Source organism: Protopterus annectens, chromosome 17.part0 (assembly GCF_019279795.1).
Source record: "Protopterus annectens isolate FY-2018-M chromosome 17.part0, PAN1.0, whole genome shotgun sequence".
Taxonomy (NCBI): domain Eukaryota; kingdom Metazoa; phylum Chordata; order Ceratodontiformes; family Protopteridae; genus Protopterus; species Protopterus annectens.
The window spans coordinates 126,410,852-126,425,193 of record NC_056751.1 but is presented as its reverse complement, the minus strand read 5'-3'; the positions used below and the strand labels follow the sequence as shown (position 1 = coordinate 126,425,193).

At 41.2% G+C, this 14,342-nt stretch overlaps 1 protein-coding gene across 1 annotated transcript in view; it reads right to left on the bottom strand.

Annotated features, from left to right (window-relative positions):
• Positions 1-14,342, bottom strand: part of LOC122791800 (low-density lipoprotein receptor-related protein 2-like) — a 1,119,352-nt gene that overhangs the window by 40,278 nt on the left and 1,064,732 nt on the right. The window lies entirely within an intron of this gene.

Genomic DNA, 14,342 nt, shown 5'->3' with positions numbered 1-14,342 from the left:
ACACTGCTCAAAGTCACTTTTACTTCATAGCAAATTAACAGGAATTTGCACTTGGTGGCACAAATCAACACATTTGTTTACTTGTTTAGAAGTAGAATGTCTAGCTGTAGGACAAGATTTCAGGTCAAGTGCCATTATGAGGACCCTAATATGACTATCACTACTTTGATAACCTAAATTAATGATTATAGGTGAAACTTCACACTCGCTGGGACAGAATGCACTTTTTTCGAAGGGAAGATTGCAAGTGTGCAAGAAAAAAAAATTGAAGCCCATCAAGTGTCACAAAAAATCTTTTCCATGAATAAATTGTTTTTTTTGCATTTAAGATGCATGACTGCAACTCAACCTTTCATTGCAAGATGATAGTGGCAGAATACAGCTGCAAACCTAATAATGGCTCGTTGTGGACACAAGTCTTGAGATGCTGGACATGGTTTCCAAGTGGACAATGCTAAACTGAGTTTAGAAAAATGACTCTAAAATGCAAATTACTGTTAGAGAATAAAGGGAGTTTTTTCAATGTACTTGAGAGATTAAATAGATGCACATACTTTGCTTCCAAGCCTGCATTAGAATTTGAGCTCCAAAAACCTCTATCCCCTTCATGCATCACAAGTCTAGAGGAGGTGCAGAGAAAGGAAAGGATGATCAGGTACACATCTGAAAACTTAAACATGTAGATAATACATTTCTAGTTCTTACCAGCAGTGTTCATCAAGGGACAACACTGCCATTTGACATTCTTATAGGTTCATACTAGGCTATCTGCCCTAGGGCATTTATAAGCCTAGCCAGAATGTGTTTGGCTTTCGCCACCCATTTTAAATTTATTTTGCTATGCCCTTTTTCGAGGTTAGTATACTGTGCCTCTGTCTAACAGTGACACAGAAGTGATACCCGGGGTAAACCTACGATCTCCCATCCAGTCATCAAGATTCCTCTTGAAGAGAGTCAATGAGGGACTCTGCCTAACCTGGACTGGGATTTTATTCCAGAGTGAAGGGAGCCTCTGGGTTATGAATCTGTCCCTCCAGCATGTCCTATTTATTTCATTGCTGAGGTTCAAGTCTCTCGAGCGCGTAGCTCGATGGGATTTGGATTTTGAGGTGCAGCATGTCCATTAATTCCGGGTTGGGCATGGCTTTATACATCAGGCACAGATCACCTCTGAACGCGTGGTATGCCACTGAGTAGAGCTGGAGTTTCTTTAACCGGGCAGCATATGGCATCTGTTTGAGCCCTTTGATCCTCTTGGTGAGGTACCTTTGGGGTCTTTCCAGTTGCTGCAGGTGTCTGGTAAGGTACATCCCCAAAAGCGGCATTGTACTCAATTATGGGCCTGATGAGGGATGAGTAAAGAGGCACAATGACGTCCCCTGATCTAGATGTGAATCCCTTCATGATTAGGTGGGCTATATAAAATGTTTTTCTAACCACTTTGGCCACGTGGTTGTCAAATGAGAGATTGCTATCAACTTGGGTCCCCAGGTCCTTAATTACTTCTTCTGTACTTAATGGATTACCACCTATGTGGTAATTTGTGGGCACTGTTTTTGCCAAAGGGGATGACTATACACTTTTTGCCATTTAGCTTGAGGCCATGGCTCTGGCACCAGTTGTCTGTTTCTATGAGGCCCTTTTGGAGGATGATTATGGCGTCCAGTTTGTAGTCATCTGCGAACTTGGTCAGCCGCAGTCCTTCCGTGTTGGCCTGTACCTCCGAGAAATATATACCGAACAAGAGAGGTCCCAGGACTGAGCCTTGTGGGACACCACTTGTAACTGGTTTGGAGTCTGACATGGCTCCAGCAATTCTAACCATGTGGGTTCTGTCCTTGAGCCAGTTTGCAATCCATCTAGTGACATAGGGGTTTATATTTAAGCTGGTGAGCTTATCTATAATGCCCAAGTGGTATCGAAGGCTTTTGCGAGGTCCAGGTAGGCTGTGTGGACCACCTTCCCCTCATCAATGGCCTTGGTGACTGTTTCAAAGAAATCAACCAGGTTTAAGAGGCAGGATCTGCCCTTAAAGCCGAACTGGGTAGGATCCAGTGTTTCCTAGCCACTCTGGACAATGAGGTTAATCTGCTACAGTTGCCAACACACTAAGGTGCTGAACATTCTCAAATGATTACTGGATTGTCAGAACTGCACTCTGACTCCATCTGTAGTGTTAGAATAAGTACTAACATAATTAGATCTTCAATTTCAGGAAGACTTTTGTTCCAACATTTTTAAACATCTTCATTAAATTCACGCAATGTATTCTGTGACATGGGTACACAGTTATAGAAAATATTTAACATTTTTACTAGTTTCTACATTATACACATCCTAGTTAATCTACACTCCATTACATAAATTGCTCAGTTTTGCCTTCCCTTAAATCTCACTCCTGAGCATTATTCTGCATGTAGTTCATACAAATTCCATTTCTATGCAATTTACTCTCCCATTTCTAAAGATCTTGCCTCCAATTCTTCTCTCTTACAATATTTAATACTTTGAAATAGAGCTGGTTTAGATTTTAGTGTCTCTTTTTGGCAGCCATCATTAAACTTAAGACCTCACCATATTCAGCCATTTCTGATCCTGTATTACAATCATCTGCTCCCCAAACGTTTATGATAAAGTACTTTGTAGGGAATTTAGTCTGAATTTATTGCATTCCTGAAAAAAATAGAAAGTTTTTTTAATAACTTCTCTTTCCCATCATAGGTAGGTACTAGGCTATTGGCCCTAGGGCATAATTAAGCCTAGCCAAAAAATGTTTTTGCTTTCCTCCCAAGTGGTCTAGTTTCCTGCACCCCTGTCTAGCAGGGCCACCAAAGTGATTCCCGGGATGAAATTCCAGTTTCCCTTCCACTCAAGATTCCTCCTGAAGAGCGCTAATGAGGAGCTCTGCCTCACATTTACAGGGACCCTATTCCAGAGCAAGGGAAGTATCTGGGATACGAATCTGTCCCCCCAAGTCCCGTTTATTGTTGATGTCACGTTTACGTCCCTTGAGCGAGTAGCTCTGGTGGATTGTGTTTTCCTTAGGTGGAGCATTTCTAGCAATTTGGGGTGTGACAGCCTTGTACATCAGGCAGAGATCACCTCTGAGTAGCTGGTACGCGGCAGAGTACAGTCAGTTTTTTTAGCCTCATGGCACAGGGCAAATGTTTGAAGCCAGTTATCCTCTGAGGTACTTTTGAGGCCTTGCCAGTTGTTGCAGAGGTCTTGTTAGGTACATCCCGAACGGGGCGTTCTATTTCAATAACGGGTCTAATGAGTGATGAGTACAGGGGGAGAACAACATCCTTATTCCTGGATGCAAACCCTTTTGTGATAAGGTGGGCCATGTAGAAGGCTTTTCTAACCACTTTAGCAATATGGTTGTCGAAGGAGAGGTTATTGTCCACCAGAGTCCCTAGGTCTCCTATCACACTGTCAGTGATAAGTGGGCTACCACACATGTTGTAATACATAGGTACTTGTTTTTCCCCAAAGGGGATGACAATGCACTTTTTGGCTTTTAACTTGAGACTGTGGTTTTGGCACCACGTATCGCAGTGTTCTCAGTTTGCAATCTGTGAACTTTGTCAGCCAAAGACCTTTGACATTGGCTTTACCTCGGGGAAGTAGATGCCAAAGAGGAGTGGGCCCAGCACAGAACCCCAAGGGACTCCACTGAGGACAGGCTTCTTTGTGGAGATAGCCTCACTGATCTTAACCTCTTGGTCCTATCCATAAGCCAGCTAGCTATCCAGCATGTTATAAAGGGTTTTATACCTAGTTGTTAATGCCTGCATGGGATATTTTATCAAAAGCTTTAGCCAAATCAAAGTATGCAGTATGCACTGCTTTCCTCTCATCCACTTCCTTTGTGACCTTTTCATAGTCATCCAAGTTCCTTAAGCATGTCCTTCAAATGTCAAGGCCAAACCAGGATGGATCCAGTATCAGGAGGTACCAAATGCCTTTGTTGATAATTTCCATGATAATTCCATGGCTTTGCAAATAAGACTAGTTAGTCTTATGGGTATGTAGTTTCCAGGATCTGTTGAAGGTCTGCCCTTATGAAGGGGATGACCACTGCAGTCCTCCATTCTTATGGCACAAAGCCTGTTTTTAAGGTTATAGTAAAAGAATGACTATAGGGGTCCTGATACAGTGGATATAATTTTTTTTTTTTTTTTTTTTTTTATACACACCCCTGTTAAAATGCCAGGTTGTGGTGATATAAAAAATGAGACCAAAATAAATCATTTCAAAACTTTTCCCACCTTCAATGTGACCTATAACCTGTACAATTCAATTGAAAAACAAATCATTTAGGGAAAAAAAATATAAAAAAACATACAATAATACGCTGGTTGCATAAATGTGCACACCCTTAAACTAATACTTTGAAGCACCTTTGGATTTAATTACAGTATTCAGTTTTCTTGGGTAGGAGTCCATCAGCATGGCACATCTGGTCTTGGCAATATTTGCTCAATTCCTTGCAAAATCACTCCAAATCTGTCAGATTGCGAGGGCATCTCTTGTGCATGGCCCTCTTCAGGTCACCCCACAGATTTTCTATGGATTTAGGTCTGGGATCTAGCTGGGCCATTCCAAAACTAATTTTCTTCTGGTGAAGACCTTCTTTTCTTGATTTGGATACATGCTTGGAGTCATGTTGAAAGGTAAAATTCCTCATCTTCAGCTTTCTAGCAGAGTTCTGAAGCTTTTGGGCCAAAAGTGACCAATTCCCTCCACCTTGACTAAAGCCCCAGTTACAGCTGAAAAAAACAAACCCCAAAGCATGATACTGCCACCACCATGCTTCACCATGGGGATGGTGCTCTTTTGGTGATGCAAAGTGTTGGTTTGGCGCTAAACGTACCTTTTGGAATTGTGGCCAAAAAAGTTCAACCTTGGTCTCAGACCATAACATTTTCCCACATGCTTTTGGGAGTCTTGAAGTATTGTTTTGCAAATAAATTTTAGCGAGTTATTCGTGCAAGAAAAGGCTTCCATCTTGCAATCCTAACCCATAGCCAAGACATATAGAGAATACGAGAGATTGTTGTCACATGTAGTACACAACTATTACTTGCCAGAAATTCCTGCAGCTCTTTCCATGCTGCTGTAGGTCTGTTGGCAGCCTCCCTGACCAGTTTTCGTCTCGTCTTTTCATCAATTTTGGAGGGACGTCCAGTTCTTTGCAACATCACTGTTGTCCCATATTTTCTCCACTTTTTGATGGCTGCCTTCACTGTGTTCCATGGTATATCCAATGCTGTGGAAATTTGTTTATACCCTTTCTCCTGACTGCCTTTCAAAAGTGAGATCCCTTTGATGCTTTGTAAGCTCTCTGTGAACCATGGCATTTGCTGTAGCAGCCATCTGAGTAAATGCCAGGAAAACCCTACTAGGACAGCTGAATTTTACTTGGGGTTAATCAGTCTAATTGATGACAGGTGTGTACCCAAGACTGAGTGTTGTAATTAAATCAAAAGGTGCTTTAACAAAGTATTAGTTTAAGGGTGTGCATACACCAAGTATTAAAGGGTGTGCACACTTATGCAGCCAGCTTATTGTACGTTTATTGTTTGTGTTTCCCCAAACTGATTTGTTTTTCAATTTAATTGTACAGGTTATAGGTCACATTAAAGGTAGGAAAAGTTTTGAAATGATTTACTGTGGTCTCTCGTATCACAAGAGCCAGGGGTGTGTAAAGTTTATATCCACTGTAAGTTGCATGTTAGACTGTTCAGGGGGCATCTTGAGAGGTTATTGGGGCCCATTGAGGCTGTGTTCTTGGCCTTAGTGCAGCTAGTACATCCTTCCTAGTTACAGTTGGAGGGGAAATGTTTTAGGGTATTTCATGGGGAATGATTGAGGATGAAGGGGTGTAAAGTTGGAACTGAATTTGTCTGCTAACAGATTGACTAAAATCCCTGGGCTCGGTGAATGTGGCACCATTAACCACCAGTTCAGTGCAGTGCTTTGTTCTGCCCCTGAGGTTTCTGACATAGCCTTATGGTGATCTTTCACCTGGGAGGCGGTCAAAATTAAATTTGGCATTTGACCTGGTTAGCCCTCTCAGTTGCCTATTTAGTATGAGTTTTTATCTTGATGGAATTACCCCCTTCCTAATTTTGCCATAACTTTTTTGCTCTTGCTTTATATTCTATTTAATTTGGGATGCCACCAGGGAAGTTTCTGGGGCTAGTTCTGGGCTTACTTCTGGTAGATACAGTAGCCTCTATGCAGCCACTGACATGGTTGCACAGAGTTTGAGCAATTCAGCATAGGCTGCTGTGTTCTCTGGGTTTAGGGAGGGGCACTGAATTTTGACAAATCACTTAAAATTTAGTTTTACCTTGGAATAGCTCATGTTACTGGCTTTAATGGGGTTATGGAGTTGATTTTTGAAGGACAAAGCTTTATGGTTGTACCTTACCAGTGAAAACGAGACATTGAGGGATCAGGCATTCTCCCATATTTGTAAGCATGAGGTCCAGTATGCTGGAGCTTCTAGTGGGTGTACTCACCAGTTGGTCAAGGGTATTTACAAAGCCTAGGAATCCTCTGCCTGTAGATTTTAGGCTTTGTAGGATTCCCAGTCTGTAAAGGATAATTGAAGTCTCCTCTCAGCAGTCTGTTGGATTGGATGGCAAGCGTCTCCAGAAGGTCCAATTATGCATTGTGAGCTTCTTGGGAACATTGAGGGTGACCTATAGCTAGCTAGGATAAGGCACACAGATTCTGTCTACGGTGATCTGCACATGGAACTCCAGTAAGTCATCCTGTTTCATGAAACAGGAGGCATGGTTGTTACTGATGTATACACACCTCCACCTTTAGCCCTCGTTTATGCAGCTATCAATGTGTGGAAAGCACTGAAACCTTTCAAGCACTGGTGGGGTACACTGACCCTTTAAAATAGCTCAGTAACTGTACATATGTCAATATTCTAGAGAGTGTGAGGAGGGCTTGGAAGGTGTGTTTTTTTAATGGCTTCCAGCATTGAGCAGCAGCATCCAGAGGTTCAGGTGAGTAGATTTTGCTATGTAGGTAGGTTTGTTAATCTGGCATTGCCTAAAAAGGTACCATGGGGTTGATAAAGTTTTACACAGCATATGAAAGCATAAAGGACAGGTGCAAACCATCCTTGACAAAGCAATGTGGGCTGCTAACCATGTTCTCCCAAGCTGACGAATACTGGATCCCCTTAGAATGATACCAGAAAGACAGCCAATTGTTAAAAAGAAACTTTTGCTTGCATTTTGGCATCATCCTTGGTGATGGCAATATGCTGCTCACTGCTAGGCTCATACCAGCCTTAGAGCTGCACAATGTCTCTCCATGTAGTCCACGGAGGGAGGTCTCCTGTCATTTACACCTACATGGACTATGAAAGAATCATACTGGTACCAAAGGTGTAATGACTCAACTGTGTACAGGATTTGGAGGATCCTGGATATAGGTAATCAACTAACTTGTCTTGTTCAGCCGGGTAAGGAGGCAACAGTATGTCCTACAATGGAATCCTCTATGTTGAGGTATGACAAGTTGTTTGCTTGCCTTAGCTTAGCGTTTGGGGCTCTATTGAGTGAGCCTGTATGTAGTGTTGGGTATTTTTTCTGACTGCCTTTGGGCTTGCTGAGGCATAGCTGCCAATGAGTGGTCTAGGCTGCTTTGAAAGTTTGCTTTTAAGTGCCTCAGCAGGCGTCAGTCTGTGCTATGTGAGGTGGGTGTTGTGTGCTTGGCATCAACAACCTGATATGCACTTGTATTTGAGAGTTTAGCTTCCAGTGTCGCTGTGCAAGAAAATTGCTGATACTGTGTCTTCCATTAAGGATTACATGGCCGTCAGTAAACATGAGAATTGTTACATTATCTCAAGATGAAAATATTCATTTTTATATATTTATTGACATTTGATTACCGGGAAAGTCTGACTGGGTATGAGCCCATTTTAGGCAGAGGCCTGCAGAGAAAGTGTCTAAAGTATTACAAAACATTTTAAAAATAATTTAGTGTCTTTAAAAATACAAAAAAGACCCCAAACAATTGCACCAAATTAGACGTATGAAAAAAATGCTTAAGAATACATACAATTAGATTATTTAAGAGAAATTTTAGCCAGTTTATAGATAAATTAAAGGTTTAGTTAGTATAATAAAAACAGGAATTGCATTAGAGAGAAAAGCAGACTTATAGTATATTTATAGGGAAAGCCAGGGGGGAGAGATTGACAGAAGGGAGTAAGTGACGGGGGTGTAAGGTATAAATAGGTATTTGCTCACATTTAGGAATATAGCTCATCCTTTTAAGAGGAGAACTTTTGGCTAGGAAGCCTTTCAGAATGGTTTTGAAGGATGGGAGGGTATTGACCTGATGGAGAGAGGAGTTCCAGGCCTTAGCAACATGGTAGGAGTACATACAATGCCCAGATTAGATAGCTATGTTGACAGACAGGAGTTTATGGTCATTGGATTGTAATGACCAGCTAGGAACATAGTGTAGAATGTTTAGTCCTGGACAAGCAGATTAATTCTGGATAATTGTGCGCATTAAGAAGTTGTGTATGGCAGGTTATAGGGTAGTTCTGACAAATTTAGGCTTTTTAGTGCTGTAGAGTGGAGGATTCTGAAAGCAGTATTTGCTGCAAACTTAGTAGCTTTGTTATAGCACAGTTTAAGTTTTAATTTTTGTGATGCCTGAAAGCAAGGATGGGAGTACCATAAAGTGTGGAGAGGGGATAATTGGTGGCAAGTGTAGCTTTAGTTGCAGTGAGAATGTTTTTGGTTCTATAAAGCATCTCTAGTTTTTCTTATGCAATTTTGTATATGCAGGCATACCTCTCAACTCTCGCTAATTTTCAGGGACGTCCCTGATTTTGACTCAAATTTTTGTTCTGTCCCTCTGAATCCCTCCTAAAACTACTTACTTTGGGCAGAAAGGTGGTGAATTACACTTGATAAATAATGACAATAATTAAGAGATACACTTTTACTTCAGAAAAGGTGTATTAATTCATATGCTCTGATTCAATGTTTCAACTTAATAGCACTAATATTTTAAGTGTCTACGATTGTCCCTGCTTTTTCCTGACTTTTCCATGATTGTTTAAATTAGTCCGATTGGTTGAGAGGTCTGTATGCAGGTTGAAATAATGTCATCCACCATCATCCCTAATAATTTGCTCTGAGAAGTAACTTCAATGGCTGCATCATCAAGGGAGGACTTATTTTTTTCATAGAAGGATTTGGGGAAAATAGTTTTTTTTTTTTTTTTGGGGGGGGGGGTTGAGCATGGGTTGCAAGTTACAAAGACATATTTTAGTCGCTGTTAAGCTTCCCGGGTAGTTTTTTGGAGGTGCCACATTGTCAGATGTGGAAATGAGTATAGACTCATCTGCATACTGTATGATGGAGGCCTGTTGTGTGGAGGGTGTTGGTGAGAATTTAAAGAGGGGACCAAGGATACAGCCTTGTGGCACAAAGGTAGTGAATGGGAGGCGAGGGAGCATGGAGTGCCATTTTATTGACAGATGTGCATTAGATAGGTAGCTTTTGAACCATAGAAAGGTGGGCTGAGAAAGACTTGAGGACATTTGAAGTAGAATTTGGCTGTGAAACTCAGTTAAAAGTTTTAGACAAGTTTAGAAATAGGAAGGAGGCAAGTTTGACTTCTCCATACAGGTTGGAAGTACAGTGTTAGTACAATGGGAAGGATGGAAGCCATGCTGTATGGGGGAGTTCTTTCTGTAGGAGGTAATGCATTCAAAACAATTGCTAAACTAAGTATTTTGGAGATGGGGATATGATTGCTATATGTCTAATGTCCAGTTGCATACCCACCAATCTGGCTACAGAGATCAAGAAATTGCATATCCATGCTGTCCTGTCCTTTGATTGGGGAGCTTCAAAGGTGTGGTGTATGGGTGCTTTGTTGGTGCAGACTATATGCTAAAGAGTACTAAATTCTAACTACCTGTAATGGTTACACAATACTGAAGTGTAGTAAATCTAAAGGTATTGTCACTCAGTGCCCAACTAGCTGCTCTAAGCTTGCTGGTGTGCAATGTATTCACCGTTTACTGCTTTACAGGATCCAATTATATGGACCATTCTATAGTTAAAATTTGCTTTCTAGGTGTTTGTTACCATACAGGGCACTGCTAACTACCATCTAGCATATAGTGAAATGCACAAATAAAAGCAGGGAACAGCAGCAATCACTCAAAATAACTAGCGTGATTTAGCAGTCAAAAAGTACTTGGCTTTGCCTAAATGGCACTGTATACAAATAAAACTTCAGGGACAGGCTACGAAGACAAGCTTTGCTGAGTTCAGGGACAGGCTACGAAGATGAGCTTTGCTGAGCTCTGGGAAAGTTAGCAGGACACGATATGCAGTAAAAGGCTTACTCAAGACCAATACTGGTTTGCCAGGTGGGCATTTTGTATTCATTGATCTATGGAAAACAATGGGTGGGAAAGATTACTTAAATAGCTTACACAACAAAACAGCAATGAAAGAGTGGCAGGAGGAACTTCGGAAGTGTAAGGGGTAGAGTTCAGAGACAGCCTTATAAAACCAGAACATGAAAAGGGTAGGAGGGTTGTGAAAATTTAAAGGAAAAAGCAGGCTAGCTAGAGAGGTTTCCAATCAAATAAAGACAATATTGGAGCTCTTTCAGAAACTTTAGCTGAATGTCTCAATGGAGGGTGGGGGCAGACAAAACAGGGAAACAGAAAGACACAGGAAAACTTCTCTGAGCTGCAGGTCAATGACCACAGGCAGGATAGAATGACAGGAACTTTAGATTAAGGTCTCAGTGGAGATGGGGCAGAGAAAGGCACTGGAATGCAACTTTAAGCAGGCAAATAAGCAGACTATAAAACTGGAATGTCAACTGTAAAAAGCACTGAAGCACAAATCCTGGAAGAAAACGCAGTACTCTCACTACTGTAATTCTTCTATAGTTTAAGGCACGAGACTACGCAGAAATTTGCCAGTAACACTTCATGCAAAAATGCCGTTAATACCTGAATAAGGCTCATATCTGGCAGTTCACATTACTGCCAGGACTCCAAATGAAACTAGAAAACTACAGCCCAGTAGGGTTTAAAATAAACTGCTAGCTTTTACAGGTAGTTCTTGCAGATAATGTGTAGCATAATGTAGAGAAACAATATTCCCAAAACTGCAAATTAAGCAAGACTAAGGTCCCAGCACAAGCTAAAAAATGCAGAGAACCTTTTTGGCTAAAACATGAGTAAAGGGCAAAAAGGTACAAAGTATCACTACACAGGTCATAAGTGCAACTTACAAGACACCTGCAACAGCTGGAAAGACCTCAGAAGTACCTCACCAAGAGGATCACTGGCCTCAAACAGATGCCCCATGCAGCTCAAATGAAGAAATTACAGCTGTACTCTGTTGCATACCACCTACTCAGAGGTGATCTCTGCCTGACATACAAGGCCATGTCCAACCCAGAATTAATGGACATGCTCCACCTAAAGAAAACCTCATCCCCACGAGCCACACGCTCTAGGGATCTCAACCTCACCACAACAATAAATAGGATGGAGGGATAGATTCCTGTCCCAGAGACTTCCCATGCTTTGGAACAAGATCCCAATCTACATTAGGCAGAGCACCTCGCTAACACTCTTCAAAAGAAATCTTGACAAGTGGATGGGAAACAAAGTTTATCTCTGGGATCAATTCAGTGGCCCTGCTGGACAGAGGCACAGGGAACTAATCTAAGGGGGTGGCGAAAGCCAACACATTCTGGCTAGGCTTATAAATACCTTCGGGCAGATAGCCTGGTACCTACCTATGAACCTACAAGTATTTAAGTAGAAATTAAACTTTTTCTTGTTTCCTTTTTGATGAAAAGCTTGCTGTTTAAGGTTCATATGAAAGGAAAGTACCAGGTTAGCTGCTCTTATGGGCCATTTTAAGCCTAGTCAATTTCCCTCGGTTAGAGTCAAGCCCTATATCAATATCAATTATTTTGATATTTGTTAACCAGGTATGTCTGAGCATATGCCCTTTTTCAGTGGAGGCCTGGGGAAAATATCCCCATACAGAGCAATTATTCAGAGGTAACACAAAGTACAGAAAACTTTAGTAACATGTCAAAATGCAGGAGTAAGTATAGATGCATTAAACACCAACCATTATGCCAACCTCCAAAAGGGTTTTTCACAGTTCTCCAAATCTTGCATAACTGTAGGGAGAGGTGGTCCACGGAGGATTAAAATCTCCCTTAAAGTTTGGCAGTTACAATTTGCCCAGCCAGTAGAGAGTTCCATTGATGTAGCTTTGTACAATGCTGGGTTTTAAGACAGAGACAAAACAAATCAAGTGTTCTGGTCCCTCAGGTGGGTACAGTTGGCATAAGCTGCGACTATCTTAAGAATTCTGTACCTCCCCAAATACGTACCATTAGTATAAGCTCCCCAAGCAACTGCTGGTTTATCAAGACAAACTGTTACACCAGTACTACAACTCCTTCAGCTCCTGGAGGCTACATCCTAATAAATAAAGGGGGAGCTTTCAGTTTTGAAGAGTGCTGAAACTTATCTAAGCAGAATGTAAAGGAGAAACGACAAACCTAGGGTTCACATCTCAGGTTGCAAATTTTTAGGTGCAATATTTCAAAGCCTTTATTATTGCTCTTTGAAGCAGCATTGTAAGGCTAGTAAGGAGCACAGCTATGCAAAACCCGGGGGTGTCTCAGTACCTCCTGAATGCAGCAGCAGTAATGAGCACTGCATTTTTTCAACGTACGCCTACAGATGCAACTCCAATATGAAGGCCCTCATTTACGTTCATTAGTCAAGAGCTGCCATGAACACTAGTCCAGTTGCCCTGTACAGTTATAAAGTGGCACAGGCTGGAATACAACAGAAATGGTGAGTTTTCTGATGCAGCTCACATGCTTTCAAAAATCTCAGATAGATGCTCTCATATTTAGGTTATGGGAGCCAAAAATGAACAAACTAAAAAATTCAGATTAGGGCTGGTGCAGCTGGAAATATCCCCAGTTACAAGAAAGCACTTAATTCCACTGGCCATTATAAAAAGTCATCTAATGAAAACATTCCATATTTAATACCCCACAACAGTTCTGTAAAAGAGGTCAATCATTTGAGAGGAAGAAACAGATTCCAACTCAAAATGCTACAGCTGAGTTCTCACCATGATTTTACTTACAAAATGCAGCAATTTCTTGCCAGTTTAGCCATGCACATACATCCCCCAACAATCGAGAACCTCCACTCTAAATTTTTCACTTCAAATGTTAAAAAAAAAAGAAAATGTCTGTTCTAGATCTGAAACTTGATATCATTCCTGGCTCAGATCACCTTGGCACTTCAACACATTTACAAATCTTTGCTTAAACATACTAAATATCTGAAAAACCCTCAGTATAGTAAACCCACTCCCCATCCCCAATACCCCTCAACTTCCATTCTCCACATTCCAGCTAAAATACTGGAGAAAATCCTTTACTCCACTCATACAAAATACTGTCATTTCCAAAGCTGCTTCAGGTTAGGCCATAGCAGTTTAACAGCATTATAAATTTAGACAACCATCCTACTTGGCACAGAGGGGCTGCTCACAGGCATTTGCACAGACATTACAATGACATTAAACCCTAGCAGATCACACCATCAATCGAATCAAAAGGCATTGTCCTAGATGCCATTCCTTTTTCCAAAATTTGTCAAACCACCCCTTCAGTGCCAAATTCTACTCAATCTTACCCCCTGCCCTCTAGAAAAGTACAGCTCAAGGTGCAATGCTCACCTTCCTACTATTCTTGGTAGATAAACTACATTTTGATCTGCCTCGTCTTCTACAGCTTGAGTGGTAAAACCATGTCATCACTAAAGTGGATGCCTCTCAGTACTGTGGAAAAATTTAGACTCTCCCAATTATCCAGTGAACATCCTACATTTTCCAAAGCAAAATTAATGCAGTTTGAGTCCAAGAACAAGCTCAGCAAAATACGCAAAGTGGTTTAAGAACAGCACTGCTATACAAGACTCAAATATCTCTCTCTCTAGACTCCTCTCAAACTACAGTCTCCTTCTATAGAACATATAAACCACTCGTTCTTAACCAAAGAACGCCCTTCTATCCAAATTATCCAAAACAATAGGCAAAGGCATTCTCTCCAATCTGGAACATGGTCTCTCCTTAACTGCTTTGGCAGTAGAAAGGAAAATCCACATACATTCAAGCTACCACCAATAAAATCTGCAGGTTCATTACACTCCAAAAACATGACCATCACTTGCAAAACATTAGAGCTTCAAAGTCAATAGCCAG